Raw genomic sequence first — 16269 nt, 5'->3', positions numbered from 1 at the left:
GAGATTCACCAATGTAAAGCCATGCCCACTGGGCGGAATTTCTCATGTGTTATTGTTGTAGGTTATAAAATTTGTGTGTTTAGGTTAGAGAATTTATCGGAATAAATAAGATAGTGAAAAGAAAAAGATTGGTGGACTTTTCCTTCGAATTGTATGTTGTCATAATGTCCCGAATATATAATGTGTGCGCCATTCGTATTAAGTGCGGTGGCCACGTGTTACAAAAGTCGTTAAATAAAAAAGAAAGAAAATGTGGTACTGCCAGTGCGTAGTGTACAGTCAGAGTTCTGTAAATTACTGATAGTCAGATGCGTGTTTCCGTTGCGTATTAATCAAATAGGAGGATAACTTGTAACTTAAGTGTGAGTACTAGAGTTCATGTTACTCGATAAATAAGAATGAATCCACTCGCTTGGCAGACCACTCATCTTCCAGGCCTGACTACTTGATGCCACAGTGTGAGCAAGGCATGTGGGTGCCTCTCAAGATGTTTTCGACGTTTCAAGAAGTCTGATCAAAGCTATAACTAGTGAACTAGCGCCAGACTCGGGAATGTAAATTTCATTGTGAAAATGAGAAAATGATCAACGTAAGAAATCTTATGCAGATTCACTAAATCGTAACACGCTTGTCATGCACTCCCCTGACAATCAATCAGAAAAGAGCCAGCTTTGTCTAAAAAATGTGTCGTCACAAAATTATTTGCCGTTCACTTGGGTATACAAACCAACACACGTATTTGCTGAAGTAATACAGTGCGACGATGCTGACGTCTTCAGTGAGTACAAACAGTGGACGTCGCCAAGCAAACAGCAGGGCCGCACGTGGAAAACACGGGGCGCGCACGCTACTCGACTGAAACCGTTATAAAAAGTTAGAAATTATAAATTACAATGTTGTCGTAATTGCTGTAAAAAGACCAGATAGAGGGCTGAGGTGTGTAAAGCGAGGCACAACCGAGAAACGCTGCAGACACTCAAGCATACCGCAGTTGTTAAAAGTAGAAAGTCAGGTACTATTCATAACTAACATTTGTAAATTCAAAAACTTTCACGGATGACACGTCATGTGAATTCCATCTTTGCTGGCAATAACAAGTCGTTAGCTGTAACTCTACCAATTAACAAAATGTCGGTCAAGTCTCAGATTGACACAGGGTCTTCAATTTCAATCGTATATCTGCAGAAGTGCAGAATTTTAGGAATGCCGACATTAACAGATTGAAAGTTCGCTCTTCAGCTGCTAGAATCAGGAGATTCCCGTGAAAAGACCATTTCTAAGCAATGTTACGTATAAACAACTTACGAAACGAGCTACGTCGGTAATTGTAAATTCCGATAAAGCAACGAATTTACTGCGTCTTGAATGCTTTGGTCACGAGTGAGAAAATCAAATTTCAACTGACATTCCCAATGGAAAGTTAAATCAACTGTTGCAAAAAATATTTTGAAATATTTCCCGAAGCAACAAGCAGTATCAAAGGTTACAAAGGCCCTAGTTAGGCTGAAGTCGAATGCTGTGTCAAATTTTTTCAAAACACGCGACATTCCTTTTGTGTTGAAAGAGATGGCCGAGTGGTTCTAGGCGTTACAGTCTGGAACCGCGATACCGCTACCGTCGCAGGTTCGAATCCTGCCTCGGGCATGGATGTGTGTGTTGTCCTTAGGTTAGTTAGTTTTAAGTGGTTCTAAGTTCTAGGGGACTGATGACCTCAGAAGTTAAGTCCCATAGTGCTGAGAGCCATTTCAACCATTTTTGTTGAAAGAGAAAGTAAAGTAAGAAATCGACTGTCTTGAATAGAATGAGGCTATAGAAGCAATAACAGGGAGCCAATGAGCAAGGCCGATCGCAGTTCTATAGATTCCAAACGGCTCCCTTCACACCTGCGGAGTTTGTAAAGAAGCAGTTAATTCTCACTCTATTTTCGATTCATAATCTGTTCCAAAGTCGGTAGAATTGATGACAAAATTTGCTGGTTGTGTGTACCTCGTCAATCTACACACATCAAAAAACCTTTCTGCATCACCCCGATTCCCAGAACTCCTGAAGATAGACGTTGACTGTGGAAATTTTATCACAGACACAGTCCCTTCGACTGTTCAGAGATTTTACTAAACCCGCCCAAAGATGTAAACAACCATGCATGAGCAGCGCTTATTAGACGGAGGGCGTCTGACAGCCGATCAATTCCAGTTATTCCACCGGGAAGGAAGTACACTGCTCGTGTTGCCGTGTTGTCTGCAGTTCAACCATGCCTAGACGGTCAATACCGCGGTTCGATCGCGTCCGCTTGTTACTTTGTGCCAGGAAGGGCTCTCAACAAGGGAAGAGTCCAGGAGTCTCGGAGTGAACCAAAGCGATGTTGTTCGGACAAGGAGGAGATACAGAGAGACAGGAACTGTCAATGACATTCCTTGCTCAGGCCGGCCAAGGGCTACTACTGCAGTGAATGACTGCTACATAATGAGTATGGCTCGGGGGAACCCTGACAGCAACGCCACCATGTTGAACAATGCTTTTCGTGCAGCCACAGGACGTCGTGTTACGACTCAAACTGTGCACAATAGGCTGCATGATGAGCAACTTCACTCCCGACGTCCATGTCGAGGTCCATCTTTGCAACCACGACACATTGCAGCGAACTACAGAGGGGCCCAACAACATGCCGAATGGACCGCTCAGGATTGGCATCACCTTCTGTTCACCGATGAGTGTCGCATATGCTTTCAACCAGACAATCGTCGGCGACGTGTTTGGAGGCAACCCGGTCAGGCAGAACGCCTTAGACACATTGTCCAGCGGGAGCAGTAAAGTGGAAGTACCCTGCTGTTTTGGGGTGGCATTATGTTGGGCCGATGTACGCCGCTGGTGGTCATGGAAGGCGCCGTAACGGCTGTACGATACGTGAATGCCATCCTCCGACCGATGGTGCAACCATATCGGCAGCATATTGGTGAGGACAATTCACGCCCCATCGTGCACATCTTGTCAATGGCTTCCTTCAGGATATCGACATCGCTCGCCTAGAGTGACCAGTATGTTCTTCAGACGTGAACCTTATCGAAAATGCCTGGGATTGATTGAAAAGTGATGTTTATGGACGATGTGACCCACCAACAACTCCGACGGATCTACGCCGAATCGCCGTTGAGGAGTGGGACAATATGGACCAACAGTGCCTTGATGAACTTGTGGATAGTATGCCACGACGAATACATGCATGCATCAATGCAAGAGGACATGCTACTTGGTGTTAGAGGTACCGGTGTGTACAGCAATCTGGACCACCACCTCTGAAGGTCTCACTGTATGCTGGTACAACATACAATGTGTGGTTTTCATGAGCTATAAAATGGGCGGAAATGACGCTTATGTTGATTTCTATTGCAATATTCTGTACAGTTTCCGGAACTCTCGGAACCGAGGTGATGCATAACTTTTTTTGATGTGTGTAGTTCTTAAACAGGCATATATGCAAGGCTCTTGATACGCAGACACGCAGATTTATGGTAAGAAATAAACCATTTTGTCTCTACCATAACACATTGTTGCCGTTCGGAATAACCAGAGCATCGAATTTGTTGCGGCAGTATGCAGAACAGTTACTTCGGAAAGCTCCGAAAGCTGCGAACTACCTTGTTGACATAATTGTCTTGGGCACAACTCCACAGCAACTCTTGCAGAATTTGGAATTTATTTTCCAGAATTCTGAAAGTGGCAAATTTGAAATGCAACAAGGCCAAGTGCGTCTTCTTTCAATGCGAAGCGCAATAGCTAGGGCACATACTGTCTGCACTCGGCATCAAGCCTACGCTGCAACACACCGTTAAAAACCTTGCGGCTCCCAAGGACGTCAATCAATTACGATCCATACTAGGACAAATAAATTATTATCGGAAGTTTCTGTCTCATGCGGCTTCCATCAGTGACCTGTAGTATATGTTGTTATCTAAAGGCACCATATTGAACTGGAACAGTGGATGCCAAAGTACATTCAATAAATTAGAACAATGTTTGTTTGATGGGAAATGTCTTACGACACACAATCTGAGCAAAATGCTCACAATTGCTGCAGATGTTTCAGATTACAACATAGGCGCCGTTCTGTCTCATCGACATCATGATTTTGAACGACAAATTGAGTTCGCACAAACAAATTACAGTCACATCTATTTGCAGTCAAGAAATATCATGATTACATTTATGTACGTAAAGTGATCCTCCTCACCGACCACAAACCTGTAGTGGCTATGCTACGACCGAACAGTACTGTTCCTACAAGGACAGCTCAACCACCAAGCGAGGTGGCGCAGTGGTTAGCATATGGTACTCGCATTCCGGAGGACGACAGCTCAAACCACGTCCACCCATCCAGTGTTAGGTTTTCCATGATTGCCCCAAGTCGCTCCTGGCAGATGCTGGGATAGTTCCTTTCAAAGGGCACGGCCGATTCCCTTCCCCATCCCGGACGCAATCTGAGATTGTGCTCCGTCTCTAATGACCTCGATCTCTACTGGACGATAAATCCAATCTCCCTTCCTTCCTTCCTCAGCTGAACGTTAGCAGCGTTGAGTGTGGCTTCTGTGGAACTATAGGTATGAAACGTTGTTCAGGTCTACAGAACAACACGCGAAAACAGATTTACTGTCACATTGCCAACAGTGCAAGACAAAAAGTCTGACCATCAGGCCAAACTTGTATCTACAAATCTATGAGGTCTAGGAGCAGGTAAACAAAAATCTGTAGCTGAACCACTTGTATCTGAGTAGCTATCGATACTTTGATCGCATTGGACAACCCGAGAACAGGGGCGAGGCGCCATGCTGGCGTGTTCTGCGACAGTCGCGTCATCGGTGCCCGAGGAATGAGACACTCCCAAGGTTACCCAGACACTGGACATACCGCGAGTCATCGTGTCAAGGACTTTGGGAGCAGCCATCGCCACCAGAGCCTACTGCCCTTGGCAAGGCATGTCGATGCCACGAGACGCCGTCAAATGCCGCAGGTTGCAACAAATCAGCCGCCGTATCCCGATCTCCTAATAGCCACCATCCAGAACCAACTCTTCACTATGGGGAACAGGATTATCGCCACTCAGAGGTATATCTAATCATCATATTAGCATGAGCTCACGAACAACGCTATGGAAAAACGTCACCTGAAGCGGTAAGTCGCGGTAAAAGTTGGCATGCACCAATGGCAGTATACAAAGCAATGAGCGATATCGAGAGTGGATCTCAGATTAGTTCCTAATCTATAGATGTGGTTGAGGCTTTTGACACTGTCATTCACAAGCGGCTTCTAATCTCAATTGCGTACCTACGGAATATCGCCGCAGTTGTGTCACTGGATTCGTTATTTCCTGTCTGAAAGGTCACAGTTCGTAGTAACTGATGTAACGTTATCCAGTAAAACTGGAATTATATCTGACGTTTCCAGGGAAGTGTTCTAGGCCTGCAGCTGTTCCTTATCTGTATAAACGATTTAGGAGTCAATCTGAGCAGCCATCTTGCATTGTTTGCAAAAGATGCTGTCATTTACCGTCTGTTAAAGTCATCAGAATATCAACACCGATTACAAAATGACTTAGATATGATATCTGTATGGTACGTAAAATGGCAATAGACTTTAAATAATAAAAAGTGTGAAGTCATCCACATGAGTACTAAAAGAAATCAGTTAAATTTGTGTTGTGGGAGCAGAATATTTACGTGCCATCAAAAAGGTCCGTGATAACTTCTCTCATCGGCTTCTGACGCAGGAACCTGTTGTCCGATCACATTTGTCTCTTAGTTCACCTACGTCACTCTTCACGAAAAGGAAGCTATAGATGAGAAGGGAGTGAGGTAGAGTTGTACCGTGTCCCCAATATTATTCAGTATGTACATTGAGTAAGCAGTTAAGGAAACCAAAGAAAAATTTTGAGAAAGAACTAAAATGCAACGAGAAGAAATAAAAAGTTTGAGTTTTGCAAATTACATTGTAACTATGTCAGAGGCAGCAAAGGACTTGGAAGAACAGTTAACGGAATGTATACATTTTTGCAAAGAGGTTACAAGATGAACATCAATAAAAGTAAAATAAGGATAATGGTCTTTGGTGGAATCAAGTCAGGCGATGGAGAGGGAATTAGATTAGGCAATAAGAGACTAAAAGTAGTGGATGTGTTTTGCTATCTGAACAGGAAAATAACCGATGATATATGAAGATGAGACGATATAAAATGCAAACTGGCAATAGCACGAATAACATTTCTGCAAAAGAAAAGTTTGTTAACACTGGATACAGATTTAAGTGCTAGGAATTTTTCCTGAAAGGACTTGTCTGGAGTGTAGCCTTTTACGAAAACTGAAACGTGGACGACAAGCAGTCCAGAGAAGAAAAGAAATGTGATGCTACAGAAGAATGCTGAAGCTAGATGGGGAGATCGTGTAAGTAATGTGGAGGTACTCAATCGAAATGAGGAAAATAGAAATTTATGGCAGAAAGTGGGTAAATCAAGAAATAGTTTGATAAGACACATCTAGAGACGTGAAAGACTCGTCAGTTTGATAATGAAGGAAACTGGGGGGGAATAAAATTGCAAAGGGAGACGAAAATATGACAATAATAAGCGGCTAGAAACATATGTAGGTGGCAGTAGTTAAGCAGAGATGAAGAGGCTTGCACAGGATAGAGTAGCTTGGAAAGCTGCAACAAACAAGTTTTCGGACTGAAGATCATAAAAACAACAACATCCTACTGATGCATATTCAACAAAGCAAGGCATCATTATCCAGTCACTCCACAATATTACAATTTTGCTGGGAGGGGTTGAGGAACATTGATGACGTCGTCTGTGTGTCGACCTCCGCCCCCCCCCCCCCCCCCACCCTCTTCGCCGCTCCAACAACCCAAGTTACTTCATCTCAGTCCAGTTCAACATATCTGGGGTGCAAAGTCATAGACTTAGGAAGAAGGTGTGGCAGAAAACCACCGAAACTAAACTGGGGGAGGGGGCAGGGACTTACAAATTATATATCACACACAGTTGTAACTTATCCATGCTCCTCCAAGGGTCGACGAACACTTCTTAAATTATATGATGTAGGAGTAGGTTTTAATTTCCAGTATCGGCATGGATTTCTCCCTGTTGGAGACCTGAGGAGAGGACATTTTACATCGTCGCAGACGGAACAAACTTGCTGGTTCGTAATCACTGAGGCAGAATGCAGGAACTACATTACGTAAGCCAACACTTAGTTGTCGGTACAGAGACAAATGTAGATAAGCTATCACTGTGTTTCACGTAATTGTTCTGTTGTCAACGAAAGGAAACCCTTTCCTTCTTTCAGCATAACAGAGTTAGAAGAATTTCGCGTGGCAGGGAGTGGATGGTGATGTTTTAACCCTGTAGTTATTTGGACAGTATTTCTCAGAACTTACTTGTTGCATGTCTTTGTTGAAACTCCAATGACGATTCCTTTTGTACATTACGCTTGTTACTTACGAATGAATAAGTTATAAAATGGAGTAGTACGATGACCCTTCTTCCTCTGTTGTGGTAACTGAATAAAACATAGAACGGAATAGAGCAAGCTTGAAATTATATTGAAAATAAAATACACACTGAGATGAGGAAATTCATGGGATACCGATATGCACATATATAAATGGCAATAGTGTCGCGTACTCAAAGTATAAAAGGGCAGCGCATTTGCGGCGCTGTCTCTTGTAATCGGGTGACTCAGGTGAAAAGATTCAGAACGTGGCGTATTTCTGGAATTAACAGTCTTTGAACGCAGAATGGTAGTTCGAGCTAGATGTATGGGACATTCCATTTCGGAAATAGGTATATCAACACTCCTAGGTCCACAGTGTCAAGAGTATGCCGGGAATACCAAACTTCAGGCATTATCTCTAACCACGGACAATTCAGCTGCCGACGGCCTTCACTTAACGATCGAGAGCAACGGCGTTGCGTAGATTTTCAGTGCTAGCAGACAACTGCGTGAAATAGCCGCAGAAATCAATGTGGGACGAACGATGAACGTAACCGTTAGTATAGTGCAACGAAATTCGGTATTAATGGGAAAGAATGCCATCGATAGCAGCACGACATCGCCTGCAGCGCCTCTCCTGGGATCGTGGCGTTTTCAGTTGTATCCTAGACAAGTGGAAAACAGCGGCCTGGTCAGATTAGTTCCTATTTCGGTTAGTAGGAGCTGATGTTAGGGTTGAAGTGTGGCGCAGACCCCACGAAGTTGTCAACAAGGCACTGTGCAATCTGATAGTGGCTCCATAATGGTCTGGGCTGCGTTTACATGGAATCAACTGGGTCCCCTGGTTCAACTGAACCGATAATTGGCTGGAAATGGTTACGTTCGGCTGACTGGAGACCATTTACAGCCATTCATCGACTCGAGCGAATAATTTGGCCACCCAGATCGACAGACATGCATCCCATCGAACGTCTATGGGACATAATCGAGAGGCCAATTCGTGCACAAAATCTTGCACCAGCAACAAGCAACTTTGGACGGCTATAGAGGGAACGTGGCTCAGTATTTCTGCAAAGGACTTCCAAAGACTTGTTGAGTCCATGCCACGTCAGGTAGTTGGGCTACGACGAGCAAAAGCATGTCCGACATAACGTTAGGAGGTACCCCCGATTTTTTCACGTCATCGTAATAAGACCCAATTAAACGTTAACCGAAATACCGAAATTAAATTAATATAACAATAAAATAGTCCAAATTAACAGATGAATCACAGAGCCAGTTGATGCGTGTTTCTCTTTGGAGCAGGCGAAGACAATGACTGGATCGAGAGCAGAACAAATAAACAGAAGATTTAAATATCCTGGCTTGCATTTAGTGTCATTAGGAAACTGAGGAAATGGCATGAACGCGTACAGATGAAAAGGTAATGCTTGGAGAAGTCTAGCCGATGCCTTTATCCAGCAGTGGATGTCGAATGGTTGATGATTATGGTGATAATGACGATACCGATTATATTGATGATTGCCGGCCGGTGTGGCCGTGCGGTTCTAAGCGCGTCAGTTTGGAACCGCGTGACCGCTACGGTCGCAGGTTCGAATCCTGCCTCGGGCATGGATGTGAGTGATGTCCTTAGGTTAGTTAGGTTTACGTAGTTCTAAGTTCTAGGGGACTGATGACCTCAGTAGTTAAGTCCCATAGTGCTCAGAGCCATTTGAACCATTTTTTGATGATGATGGTGACGTGGCGTAATACCACTCTTTTCTTGGCATTTTTTCTCTTTTAGCGCAAATGTTTACGCGTAACCGAGCAAGTGGTTTATATTGACTGCGAGAGAGAGGGCGCGAGAGGAAGAGAGAATTTGGAAATTTGTGACAAGTTCTATGGTTCAAATGGCTCTGAGCACTATGGGACTTAACTTCTGAGGTCATCAGTCCCCTAGAACTTAGAACTACTTAAACCTAACTAACCTAAGGACATCACACACATCCATGCCCGAGGCAGGATTCGAACCTGCGACCGTAGCGATAGCGCGGTTCCAGACTGTAGCGCCTAGAGCTGCTCGGCCGCCCCGGCCGGCTAAGTTCTATGGGACCAAACTGCTGAGGTCATCGGTCCCTAGGCTTACACACTACTTAATCTTACGTAAACTAACTTACACTAAGGAAAACACACACACCCATATCCAAGGAAGGACTCGAACCTCCGACGGGGGCCGAGCCGTGCGAACCGTGGTAAGACACCTGAGACCGCACGGCTACCCCGCGTGGCAGGAAGAGAGAGAGAGAGACAGAGACAGAGACAGAGAAAGAGAGAGAGAGAGAGAGAGTATCTCTGACTCGTGATATAAAACTCTGTGAATGTAATGTGGAACATTACGTGTACTAAGCACTTACTTAGACCTAATTTAGCAACTGCGGAGAGGAATCGGATGGTATGAACGCAGTTGAACTGTAATTAGCGGTATTGTTGAAAGCTGTCATTTTGAATATGGAACGTAATTTGATTAATTATGATAACATCTCATATGGAAAAATATAATTTCATTAATAAAATGGTTCGTTTAACGTTTTGGTTATTTTAACTTCTTCCTTGTATGTGGCTTGGAACATTATTCGGTATGTCGTAACTCGTAGGGAACTTTGTATCCTGGGAAATCAGTAAAGCCTGCACCACCGTCGTTTATGCTCTATTTTGAGAGATTAATTTCTGGACTTTTATCAAAATTAATACACAACCTGGACATACACTCCTGGAAATTGAAATAAGAACACCGTGAATTCATTGTCCCAGGAAGGGGAAACTTTATTGACACATTCCTGGGGTCAGATACATCACATGATCACACTGACAGAACCACAGGCACATAGACACAGGCAACAGAGCATGCACAATGTCGGCACTAGAACTGTGTATATCCACCTTTCGCAGCAATGCAGGCTGCTATTCTCCCATAGAGACGATCGTAGAGATGCTGGATGTAGTCCTGTGGAACGGCTTGCCATGCCATTTCCACCTGGCGCCTCAGTTGGACCAGCGTTCGCGCTGGACGTGCAGACCGCGTGAGACGACGCTTCATCCAGTCCCAAACATGCTCAATGGGGGACAGATCCGGAGATCTTGCTGGTCAAGGTAGTTGACTTACACCTTCTAGAGCACGTTGGGTGGCACGGGATACATGCGGACGTGCATTGTCCTGTTGGAACAGCAAGTTCCCTTGCCGGTCTAGGAATGGTAGAACGATGGGTTCGATGACGGTTTGGATGTACCGTGCACTATTCAGTGTCCCCTCGACGATCACCAGTGGTGTACGGCCAGTGTAGGAGATCGCTCCCCACACCATGATACCGGGTGTTGGCCCTGTGTGCCTCGGTCGTATGCAGTCCTCATTGTGGCGCTCACCTGCACGGCGCCAAACACGCATACGACCATCATTGGCACCAAGGCAGAAGCGACTCTCATCGCTGAAGACGACACGTCTCCATTCGTCCCTCCATTCATGCCTGTCGTGACACCACTGGAGGCGGGCTCACGATGTTGGGGCGTGAGCGGAAGACGGCCTAACGGTGTGCGGGACCGTAGCCCAGCTTCATGGAGACGGTTGCGAATGGTCCTCGCCGATACCCCAGGAGCAACAGTGTCCCTAATTTGCTGGGAAGTGGCGGTGCGGTCCCCTACGGCACTGCGTAGGATCCTACGGTCTTGGCGTGCATCCGTGCGTCGCTGCGGTCCGGTCCCAGGTCGACGGGCACGTGCACCTTCCGCCGACCACTGGCGACAACATCGATGTACTGTGGAGACCTCACGCCCCACGTGTTGAGCAATTCGGCGGTACGTCCACCCGGCCTCCCGCGTGCCCACTATACGCCCTCGCTCAAAGTCCGTCAACTGCAAATACGGTTCACGTCCACGCTGTTGCGGCATGCTACCAGTGTTAAAGACTGCGATGGAGCTCCGTATGCCACGGCAAACTGGCTGACACTGACGGCGGCGGTGCACAAATGCTGCGCAGCTAGCGCCGTTCGACGGCCAACACCGCGGTTCCTGGTGTGTCCGCTGTGCCGTGCGTGTGATCATTGCTTGTACAGCCCTCTCGCAGTGTCCGGAGCAAGTATGGTGGGTCTGACACACCGGTGTCAATGTGTTCTTTTTTCCATTTCCAAGAGTGTAGATCCACTTGCTGCAGATAGAGTACATCATAGCACCCAAGACGGCTTGCCCACGGCGTACGATTGTACCTCTCACTGTTTTAAGAATTTTCAGAGTCGACGATCGCCGGGGTTCTACAGAGACACAGAAATTTATTCCAGGTGCTGACTTAGACATCGAGAGTCAGGCAGAGTATGATTACGAACTGTAACTGCCCTTTACATTAATCATTTTTCTTGACAGACCTGAGAATTCAAACAGGAATTAGATTAATACCTGGAAGTGTGGAAGATATTTGTGTTAAAAATATAGGGGAAGCAACTTTTCTCGCCGAAAAGTTTGCATTTAAGTAACCAGATATTTTTCAGTCAAAATAATTTAACTTCTCCATCTACATCTACATACACTCCTGGAAATGGAAAAAAGAACACATTGACACCGGTGTGTCAGACCCACCATACTTGCTCCGGACACTGCGAGAGGGCTGTACAAGCAATGATCACACGCACGGCACAGCGGACACACCAGGAACCGCGGTGTTGGCCGTCGAATGGCTCTAGCTGCGCAGCATTTGTGCACCGCCGCCGTCAGTGTCAGCCAGTTTGCCGTGGCATACGGAGCTCCATCGCAGTCTTTAACACTGGTAGCATGCCGCGACAGCGTGGACGTGAACCGTATGTGCAGTTGACGGACTTTGAGCGAGGGCGTATAGTGGGCATGTGGGAGGCCGGGTGGACGTACCGCCGAATTGCTCAACACGTGGGGCGTGAGGTCTCCACAGTACATCGATGTTGTCGCCAGTGGTCGGCGGAAGGTGCACGTGCCCGTCGACCTGGGACCGGACCGCAGCGACGCACGGATGCACGCCAAGACCGTAGGATCCTACGCGGTGCCGTAGGGGACCGCACCGCCACTTCCCAGCAAATTAGGGACACTGTTGCTCCTGGGGTATCAGCGAGGACCATTCGCAACCGTCTCCATGAAGCTGGGCTACGGTCCCGCACACCGTTAGGCCGTCTTCCGCTCACGCCCCAACATCGTGCAGCCCGCCTCCTGTGGTGTCGCGACAGGCGTGAATGGAGGGACGAATGGAGACGTGTCGTCTTCAGCGATGAGAGTCGCTTCTGCCTTGGTGCCAATGATGGTCGTTTGCGTGTTTGGCGCCGTGCAGGTGAGTGCCACAATCAGGACTGCATATGACCGAGGCACACAGGGCCAACACCCGGCATCATGGTGTGGGGAGCGATCTCCTACACTGGCCGTACACCACTGGTGATCGTCGAGGGGACACTGAATAGTGCACGGTACATCCAAACCGTCATCGAACCCATCGTTCTACCATTCCTAGACCGGCAAGGGAACTTGCTGTTCCAACAGGACAATGCACATCCGCATGTATCCCGTGCCACCCAACGTGCTCTAGAAGGTGTAAGTCAACTACCCTGGCCAGCAAGATCTCCGGATCTGTCCCCCATTGAGCATGTTTGGGACTGGATGAAGCGTCGTCTCACGCGGTCTGCACGTCCAGCACGAACGCTGGTCCAACTGAGGTGCCAGGTGGAAATGGCATGGCAAGCCATTCCACAGGACAACATCCAGCATCTCTACGATCGTCTCCATGGGAGAATAGCAGCCTGCATTGCTGCGAAAGGTGGATATACACTGTACTAGTGCCGACATTGTGCATGCTCTGTTGCCTGTGTCTATGTGCCTGTGGTTCTGTCAGTGTGATCATGTGATGTATCTGACCCCAGGAATGTGTCAATAAAGTTTCCCCTTCCTGGGACAATGAATTCACGGTGTTCTTATTTCAATTTCCAGGAGTGTATATACTCCGCTAGCCACCAAGCGGTGTGTGGCGGAGGGCACAATTCGCGCCGAAGTCATATTTCCCCCCCTCTGTTCTATTCGCGAATCGCGCGAAAAAAAAAACGACTGTCTGAACGCCTCAGCGCGAGCTCTTATTTCCCTTATCTTTGAATGATGATCATTACGCGATTTGAAAGTTGGTGGTAATAATATATGCTCTACATTCTCGGTGAAGATTGGATTTTGTAATTTAGAGAGCAGCCCTTTCTGTTTAGCGCGTCGTCTATCTGCAAGTGTGTCCCACTTCAAACTTTCTATGAGATTTGTAACGCTCTCGCGATGGATAAATGTACCAGTCACGAATCTTGCAGCTCTTCTTTGGACATTCTCAATCTCTTGAATCAGACCCAACTGGTAAGGGCCCATACAGACGAACAATACTCTAAGACTGGACAAACTAACGTATTGTAAGCTTTTTCCTTTGTTGAAGGACAGCATCGCTTCAGGATTCTACCAATTAACTGCAATCTAGAGTTCGCCATACCCGTTACTTCTGTAATCTGATCATTCCATTTGAGATCATTTCTAATAGACACACCCAGATACTTGACTGCTGTTAGCGCTTCCAAAGACTGATCATTTATTTTGTACTCGTACAGTAATGGGGATTTTCGCCTTGTTATACGCAGTACGTTACACTTAGTCATATTGAGAGATAACTGCCAGTCATTACACCACGCATTTATTTTCTGCAAATCCTCATTGATTTATTCACAACTTTCGTTTGATACTACTTTCCTGTAGACTACAGCATCATCGGCAAACAGTCTAAGGCCGCTGTCAATACCATCAACCAGATCGTTCATGTAAATCGTAAAAAGCAGAGGACCTATTACGCTGCCCTGGGGCACACCTGAAGTTACTCTTGTTTCTGTTGAAGTTACCCCGTTCAGGACGACATACTGCTCCCTGTCTCTTAGAAAACTTTCTATCCAACCGCATATGTCATCGGATAGATCGTAAGTGCGAATTTTTTGTAGCAAGCGACAGTGCGGAACTGAGTCGAACGCCTATCGAAAGTCGAGAAATATGGCACCAACCTGGGAGCCGGCATCTAGAGCCTGTTGTATATCATGCACAAAGAGGGTCAGCTGTGTCTCGCATGACCGCTGTTTCCTAAAACCGTGCTGGTTTTTGCAGATGAGCTTCTCAGAGTCTAGAAAGGTCATTACGTCTGAACACAAATATATGTTCCATGATTCTACAACAAATCGATGTCAGTGAAATTGGCCGGTAATTATGTGCATCCGATTTTCTTCCCTTTTTATAGATTGCTAAGAGAACCACTTGCATGAATATCAAGAGCTCAGATGGAAATCCAGTTCTAAGCAAAGAAGGGAAAGCAGAAAGGTGGAAGGAGTATATAGAGTGTCTATATAAGGGCGATGTATTTCAGGGCAAGATTATGGAAATGGAAGATATAGATGAAGATGAAATGGGAGATACGATACTGCGTGAAGAGTTTGACAGAGCACTGAAAGACCTGAGTCGAAACAAGGCCCCGGGAGTAGACAACATTGCATTAGAACTACTGACAGCCTTGGGAGAGCCAGTCCTGACAAAACTCTACCATCTGGTGAGCAAAATGTATGAGACAGGCGAAATACCCTCAGACTTCAAGAAGAATATAATAATTCCAACCCCAAACAAAGCAGGTGTTGACAGATGTGAAAATTACCGAACTATCAGTTTCAAAAGCCACGGCTGCAAAATACTAACACGAATTCTTTACAGACGAATAGGAAAACTGGAAGAAGGCGACATCGGGAAAGATCAGTTTGGATTCCGTAGAAATGTTGGAACACGTGAGGCAATACTGACCCTACGACTTATCTTAGATGCTAGAATAGGAAAGGCAAACCTACGTTTCTAGCATTTGTAGACTTAGAGAAAGCTTTTGACAATGTTAACTGGAATACTCTCTTTCACATTCTGAAGGTGGCAGGGGTAAAATACAGGGAGCGAAAGGCTATTTACAATTTGTACAGAGAGCAGATGGCAGTTATAAGAGTCGAAAGGCATGAAAGGGGAGCAGTGGTTGGTAAGGGAGTGAGACAGGGTTGTAGTCTCTCCCCAGTGTTATTCAATCTGTATATTGAGCAAGCAGTAAAGGAAAAAAAGAAAAATTCGGAGTAGGTATTAAAATCCATGGAGAAGAAATAAAAACTTTGAGGTTCAAATGGTTCAAATGGCTTTGAGCACTATGGGACTTAACATCTGTGGTCATCAGTCCCCTAGAACTTAGAACTACTTAAACCTAACTAACCTAAGGACCCCACACACATCCATGCCCGATGCAGGATTCGAACCTGCGACCGTAGCAGTCGCGCGGTTCCGGACTGAGCGCCTAGAACCGCTAGACCACCGCGGCCGGCCCTTTGAGGTTCGCCGATGACATTGTAATTCTGTCAGAGACAGCAAAGGACTTGGAAGAGCAGTTGAACGGAATGGACAGTGTCTTGAAAGGAGGATATAAGATGAACATCAACAAAAGCAAAACGAGGATAATGGAATGTAGTCGAATTAAGTCGGGTCATGCTGAGGGAATTAGATTAGGAAATGAGACACTTAAAGTAGTAAAGGAGTTTTGCTATTTAGGGAGAAAAATAACTGATGATGGTCGAAGTAGAGAGGATATTAAAGGTAGAGTGGCAATGGCAAGAAAAGCGTTTCTGAAGAAGAGAAATTTATTAATATCGAGTATAGATTTAAGTGTCAGGAAGTCGTTTCTGAAAGTATTTGTGTGGAGTGTAGCCATGTATGGAAGTGAAAC

At 45.8% G+C, this 16269-nt stretch overlaps 1 protein-coding gene across 1 annotated transcript in view; it reads right to left on the bottom strand.

Moving 5' to 3' along the window:
- The window catches only part of LOC126234348 (juvenile hormone acid O-methyltransferase-like), a 110091-nt gene that overhangs the window by 93159 nt on the left and 663 nt on the right, over positions 1-16269 (bottom strand). The window lies entirely within an intron of this gene.

The sequence above is a fragment of the Schistocerca nitens genome, chromosome 2 (genome assembly GCF_023898315.1).
Source record: "Schistocerca nitens isolate TAMUIC-IGC-003100 chromosome 2, iqSchNite1.1, whole genome shotgun sequence".
Classification (NCBI taxonomy): Eukaryota; Metazoa; Arthropoda; class Insecta; order Orthoptera; family Acrididae; genus Schistocerca; species Schistocerca nitens.
Note: the sequence above shows the minus strand (reverse complement) of the source record. Positions and strands in the feature narration are given on the sequence as shown.